Raw genomic sequence first — 6,457 nt, forward strand, 5'->3', positions numbered from 1 at the left:
GCTCAAAAGTACCCTACTATCTTAGTCCTGCTCTAGCCAGTGGTTCTTAAAGTATCCTCCTTGCGCCAGCAGTATCAGCATCTCCTGGGAATTAGTCTGGGCTGCAAATTCTCTGGCTCACCCTAGACTTACTGAATCAGAAACTCTGGGGCAGAGCCCAGCAAGTCATGGTTCAATAAGCCCTCCAGGTGACTCCAATCCAAGATAATATTTGAGAATCACTGCTAGACTATACTTTGAAAGTAGATAAAAAATATTTTATAATTTCAATAGTCATTTTCTTAATTGAGTTGTACTATGAATGTGCAGAATCAGCACAGCAGACATTATGCTCACGAGAAAAAATAAAAACAAGACAAATGAGGATACTTAGGCTCACAGAGGTTAAGTGTGTACCTTAGGATCACACAGCTAGTAAGCATTGAAGAAGTAGTGTTCTGGTATTTGTTTCCTTGCTCCTTCCAAGCTCTCTCCATTTCGTTCTTTCTCAGCCCTCCCTTTTTTTTGTCCACCATCCATACATACTAGAAGTGAGATACCTGCCTTAAACTCGCAGATCAATAGTGTACAAAATATAGAGACTATAGTTGATATGTCGAGATATTGGTGACAAAAATCTCCAGTGTCAGAACTGTAAGTTTCTTCAAGTGAAGGGCTTAGAGTTACAGTTAATGTTTCTCTCTTTAGCAAAAAGAAAGGATCTTGCAAAGTTGGAAAATATCCACTCCAAATGGCCTCTCTGGCTAATTAGTGGTCTGACTGCTGTTTCCAGAATCTTTCACAAAGGCGTGGAGCCCAATCTCTGCCATGTACCAGGATTCATAGGCTGGTGGTTTAGTGGCTGTGTGGATGGTATGGTTTTATGATCCACACTGCCATCTTCTGGGGAATGTCACCCATAGCCAGCTGTCCAAGTTTTAGAGCCAAAGTTCCAAAGCAAAGATGGTCCACTTATCATCTCAACTGAATCTATTCCAATGAGCTGAAATGATGATGATGATGACAAAATATAGAGGATTCTGGGGTTTGCAGCTGTTCTCACTGTTTTAATAGCACCTCCTATAAAGAGCACAGCTGATCAAACAGCAAAAGAAGAAAATACACGAGAGAGCTGTCACTATTTTGAAAAGGTGGAAGTGGATGGAATGGCCATGGGAGGAAGTGAAGAAAACTTAAAAATATATAATCCACAGTTCTTGTCCCTGAAACATGGGATCATGGTTATAGTTACTTTGTAAATTCTCTTCTTTGTTTTTCAAAATTTGTACGATAATAGGATGTAGGATATGTCATGAGTGGCATTAGTTTACTAGGAGGGCCGAAACAAAGTGCCACACAAAACAACAGAAATTTATTGTCTTACAGTTCTGGAGGCCAGATCTGAAAGCAAGTTGTCAACATGACCATGGTCTCTCTGAAGGCTCTAGTGGAGAATCTGTTCCATGCCTTTCTCTCAGCTTCCGATGTCACCAACAATCCTCATCATTCCAATCTCTGCCACTTCTGTCATCATGCGGTGTTCTCCCTATGCTTCTGTGTCTCTTCCTCTCTTCAAAGAGCACCAGTCACGTTGGAGTAGGGGCCTACTGTACTCTACTGTGATCTCATCTTAACTGATTATACTTGTGATGACCCTGTTTCTGGGAAGTAAATGAATTTTGGGGGGACACCATCCAAACCAACACGTGGGCACTGGGTTCAGATCTTGGCTCAGTGACTAAGAGCTGTTTAACCTTGAGCAAGCTATTGGCTCTTTCTGAGCATTCATTTTCTTATCTATAAAGCGAGGACAGGAATACCAACCCCACGGGCCTTTTGGAAAAATGAATGAATGTAAATGACTTAGCCTGTGCCTGGTGCAGGAGACAGCCTGGTGCAGTGTTATTGCTTTCACTATCAGAAAAAAAATAATGCTTAACAAACTTAAAGGGGGTGGGGGGGAAAGCTTCACACAGTCTCTGGACCAAAACATACCATTTAAATCATGAGAACTTTGGGAACACAATTCTACTACTTAACGTTCTTTTCTCTCTCATTATATTTAATACTTAGTAAAAATATTGAATTTAGCCCAGGAGACAGTGGATTGTAGTTAACTGATTGTTTCTGTGCAAGAGATAACATTTGGGTCTATTTCAGTCGCAAGTGGGGGGCTTGGAAAAGAGACACAATTTAAAATTTATGAGTGTTGATATCCATCTTTTCCATTCCTCCCATAAACACACCTGCAACTCTGGGCAAGCTTGACTCTCCAGGACTAGGTTCATTTTAACTCGACTCTAAGTATGCGCGAGACCTTTGGTGTTAATGGAAGGGAGCTGTAAGATCTACTTGGCAGAAAGTAGCTGCCTCATCAACCTGAGTAAACTTCTCTTCATTAAGCTTAGGTATTGAGGATGTAGAGATATTATCTGGGAGGATCATGATATTGACTTATTAGAAATCGTTTCCGTTTAAGATGCATGCATTTTCTAATAAGTTAGAAGATGAAGAAGCCAGGACTCTGAAAGGAGAAAGCAGATTGAGAAAATTTCAGTGGCTAACACTATAAGGTTTTTACCTGAGGGAAGGTGGTAACTGAGAGCCTCTGAGTGGTAACTGACTTGCCACCTGAGAAAAAAGCCCTCTAGTCATCAACTGTGGTATTTACATGTGTAAAATGTTCCATGTGCTCCCCTAAAAATGTCCATGTGGCTCTGTGTATACATGTGTTTACAGAATGTGTAAATAAATATGAGTAGAATATGAAACACATGCGCCTGTGTTTATAAAATATGCATCCACTTATGCTAATGAAATTACTTCCATCTGAGAACAAACAGTCATGATCTACGGAAGTGCTAAGAATTAAGGAGATTACTGAAATTTTTGTCTTCGCGCTTGGAGAAACTGAGTCACTAAAGCCATGTTTTTATCATAAAAGGCAGGAAATATGGCTCATGTCAACATTGAAAACTATTGTTTAAGGAATGTATAAGCTGGTAAGAAAGTTACCCTCGGAAATTCTATTTTCACAACAGAAGAACTTTAAACTCAATTTCACTTCCAGTGTTCATTGCAATCGACATCCCATTTTTCACATATCTTGTTTTAGCAAACTTCTCCAAGACTTCCGATAATTTAGTGCTCCTGAAAATCTCTGGGGAGCTTGTTTATAATGCATATTTCTGAACCCCACCTCTGAAGAGTCTAATTAAGTTCATCTCAGTGAGAACCAGGAACCTGTATTCTTAGCGAGTGCTGGAAGCGAGTCGGGAGTCGGGAACCTAGCTTTGAGAAACACTGCTCTATTGTCCGAGTGGTGGATGAGGAGCAGTTGTCTTTTAAATAGAGGGGTGTAGAGTAAGGGCATTTAGAGGACGACACATAAACAAAATGAAACAAAAGTCTGTTCCATGCAACCCCTAACATCCAACTCCACTGGTGGCTAACGGAGTTGACATTGGAGAGTTCCAGCCAGCTCAAATATAGGTCTGCACAGGCCGATGTATCTCTTCAGACAAATCAGTTCATGGAACCAAACTGCTGGCTGATCCAGTGCCCGCTCTAGGTGAAATAGGGCTTAATTTTTAAACTATGGGTTGTGATCTCATGATACCAATTTAATAGGTCTTAAGGAACATTCAAGAAAATTTTTGTTTTAAAATAATTAGAAGGCACAAGAAGTTGCAAACAGTTCAGAGAAGTTCCATGTACCCATCACCCAGGTTCCCCCAATGGCAACATCTTACATGACTATTGTACCTTAGCAAAACCAGGAAATTGACATTGGCACAATACACTTAACTACTATAGATGAGTGACCTTGCTCAGATTTCACCAGCTTTTCCAGGCACACCATTATGTGTGTATAATTCTACCACATGTGTAGATTTGTATAACCTCCCCCACCATCATCAAGATACAGAGCTCCCCCTCACCATGAAAGTCGATGTTACCCCTTTATAGTCACTCTCTCTTCCCCTCGCACATCCTGTTCATACTCCTGATCTGTTCTGCATTTGAGTAACATTAAAATGTGAAGTAGAATATAGCAGAATAAAAAATAAAAGAAGAGAAAATAGAGTACATTTCAAAAGGTAAGTATTGATTCGAGAAACTTTTGTTCTGTTATATATGTGTGTATATATGCACATGTATTGGATTGTGTTAGAAAATAAATTTCTACAGAGTTGAAGGTAAAAAAAAATTAAGAAACCAGGAGATACTAGAAAGCCTGTAGATCAGTAAAAAAGCTTCCTGTCTCCCTGGGGCTCACAGTCATGGAGTAGAGAACTTTTTCCTTGGCTGAGAGCTGCTATTGTTTTTCAGTCCTTTAATTAATGACTAATCTGCTTCACATTTGGTTGGAAATTCACTATCTGGACCCTAAGTGTTTGGATATTTCCGTTCAGACTTGCAGACAGGGGACAAATGGAGTGGCAGAAAAGGTAAAAAGACCACGACAGTCTTAGCTTCCTCCTGACCCTGCCTCCCCTCAGGCCTAGAAGATGACAGAAGCCAAGGGACAAGTCCCTCAACTCTGCTGACTCCTTCAAGATGTTCAAAGAAGCAGCTAAGGAGATTCCTGGGATATTGGTTTTTTTTTTCTTTTTCATCTACTAGCCATTTAATGGTGGTGCCCTGCACACTCAAGTGATTTCAGAAAAACTTGAAGGATTTATCACAATTTTAAATAAAAACATTTGTTAGTGTTTTTACTAACTTTAAGAGAAATAAAACTCTATCCTTGTTTCACAAATAAAACTGGATTTTGGTGATTTGTTAGAGACCATAATTCATGCCCTTGTCTGACTCTTGTAACTTTTTCTTTGTCTCCACCTTGGCTGGGGTTTTGGAAGCATCAGGAACAACGGTGGTGGCAATAATCACAAGGGCAGCAGCCACAAATGTAGATGGATCAGCCAAAGAAGCCTTCACCTTTTCAGCAGGTGGGAAGGTGTGGTCAGTCTCCACAGACAAAGCCAGGACTCACTTGTGTCCATTGATAATAGAATAGGATACTGGTGCAACAGGTGGGTAACCAATCTGCAGACATGCCCTGGAGACACTGTGGACACATTGCAGGAAGCGAGGACACAGAGACTCCTCTGGAATGTCAAGCACTTCTGGCTATAGATGCCGCTGTTGTCAAATACCTGCTGGATGATCGGCTCAAAAGACAGAGGATTGATGTTCAGCAGTGTGGCCTTGCTGGCTCCCACTTTGTCTCCAATCTTAATCGGGGGCACATCACTCAGGCTTCAGTGGTGTCCCCAGAGATTTTAGTGGAGATGCCTTCACTGCTAGAGATCTTCTTGGGACACAGACCAGTGCACCTGACACAATGGCACCAGCATGAGCGGCAGCTAGCACCTTAATGGCCGGCTTGTCCCTGATCTCAGTGAGGTCCTCCTTGCTTTACAGAAAACCGACATTCCTCTGGATATGAGGTAACAGTTTCTCCAGAGCTGGATTATTTTCCAGGTGGCTTCAAATGGCCTTGCACATCATGGTTCTTGCCCATTAGGACCACAGCCTTCCCATGCAGGGACATGTGGACCTGCTGCATCTAATTGGAACCCCCAGTGCTCCACAGTGAAGTGTTTTGAATAATCATCCAAAAGTTGGATGATCTTAAGGAAGATATTGGACCTCCAGGTCACCCTGTTTTCCTTGGGCATCATGGTTGTGCGTCTCCAGGATTGCCATACAGGGTTTAAAGACATTACTCTAATGAAAATGCCTGATGAGAGGAGGAATTAACATTCTAAATAATATATTTCCTATTAGCAACGGGAATCATATTTTTGTAATATTTAACAAAAAATTATTTCTGGCCAGAAAGTAAATGGATTGATGCATAGATAAGATATTCATTGGTTTTGTTCTTATTCCTTATTTCTAATGAATTAGAGCATCCTGACTAAAAGGCATAGGTCATTGCACATGGCAAGCATTTGATGACTTTGCCAAATATGTTCAGACGTTATGGGGAGATTTCTCCCTAGGACACCTCCTAGCACCCTGCAATTGTGATGTTGATGGGCTTGTCTCACTCAAAAGCTGAAAGATGGAATGTTTCAGCTTGGGAGAGAATGGTGAATGGATGGTTTCCTAATCCATTCTTAGGCTGCATGTAACCCTGGAAATAATTTATTCATGTTCTGTAGCAATATGTGAGTGTATGTTTTTAAAATTTTATTATTATTTTTATTTTTTTAAGTTAAATTTATTGGAGTGACATTGGTTAACAAAATCATATAGGTTTCAAGTGAACAATTCAGTAATACATTATATTGCATATTGCATTGTGTGTTCACCACCCAAAGTTAAATCTCCTTCTGTTACCATATATTTGACCCTCTTTACCCCTGACCCCCCCTTCCCTTTGATAACCACCAAACTGTTGTCTGTGTTTATGAGTCTCTGTTTGTCATGTTTGTTTGGTGCTTTCAGTTTTATATCCCACATATGG

General features: G+C 40.6%; 1 pseudogene; it reads right to left on the reverse strand.

Moving 5' to 3' along the window:
* Positions 1-4,764: 4,764 nt before the first annotated feature.
* On the reverse strand, positions 4,765-5,663 carry LOC120616915 (60S acidic ribosomal protein P0-like; annotated as a pseudogene).
* Positions 5,664-6,457: the final 794 nt, after the last annotated feature.

This window comes from Pteropus medius, unplaced genomic scaffold (assembly GCF_902729225.1).
Source record: "Pteropus medius unplaced genomic scaffold, Ma_sr-lr_union100, whole genome shotgun sequence".
NCBI lineage: Eukaryota > Metazoa > Chordata > Mammalia > Chiroptera > Pteropodidae > Pteropus > Pteropus medius.